This window comes from Penaeus monodon, chromosome 31 (assembly GCF_015228065.2).
Source record: "Penaeus monodon isolate SGIC_2016 chromosome 31, NSTDA_Pmon_1, whole genome shotgun sequence".
NCBI lineage: Eukaryota > Metazoa > Arthropoda > Malacostraca > Decapoda > Penaeidae > Penaeus > Penaeus monodon.
The window spans coordinates 18,694,698-18,695,366 of NC_051416.1; the positions used below are offsets into that span (position 1 = coordinate 18,694,698).

The 669-nt window shown below is 43.3% G+C and overlaps 1 long non-coding RNA gene across 3 annotated transcripts in view; it reads right to left on the bottom strand.

Moving 5' to 3' along the window:
• Positions 1-101: 101 nt before the first annotated feature.
• LOC119592847 overlaps positions 102-669 on the bottom strand; it is a 3,294-nt gene continuing 2,726 nt past the window's right edge. For all 3 annotated transcript variants that reach the window (XR_005230481.1, XR_005230483.1, XR_005230482.1), the window contains exon 4: positions 102-308. This is a non-coding gene — a long non-coding RNA (uncharacterized LOC119592847). The remainder of the gene's footprint in view (positions 309-669) is intronic.

A 669-nucleotide genomic window follows, 5' to 3' on the forward strand; every position in this document is an offset into this window, starting at 1 on the left:
GCAGGGTTACATAATTTGTGGTTGCAAAATTTACTTCTTTTTCTAAAGATTTTTTTGAGTGGGCAGAATACTAATGACAACCGCGCAGGCTCCTTACCGAGGTGGCAGACACTATTCGCACGGGAGTTGCAAGGGAGTCGCAGCGCGCGGAAGGGTTACGACTCTTCCACTGGAACCGCGACGACTGATCACGACGCTTCGGCTAAGCTCTTGTCCGTAGAGGGTTCCAGTCACAGTGAGTCAGCATCATCTTTGCATCAGCTGTTTCACCCTCGCTCCGACCGCCGACCGCCCGTTGGAGAGTTTCTCTGCGATGAAAAGGCAAAATTGGAAGTAGGCATAATGATCTGGGGGTTTTGTTCCATAAGGTGTGCTCTGTGTGATGTTCGGGAAACTAGTGTTTAGGTTTTATGCGAATTCCCAAATTAATGTATTTAAATCCTAACGTGTTATACAAGGATCACGGCGTAAAATTAGTAGCTACTGTTGACAACTAAGATTAATCAGAGACCATTATGTAATCAGGGTTATGGAAAGCTGTTGAAATGACTTTGCTAAAATGAAGGTTTCTAAGTAAACAATATTACGTTGTATGTTATTGTTTATATATGATGCTTAGGAACCTCTATCTATCATTCTACAATGTATAAGCACAGCCAACCTACCACC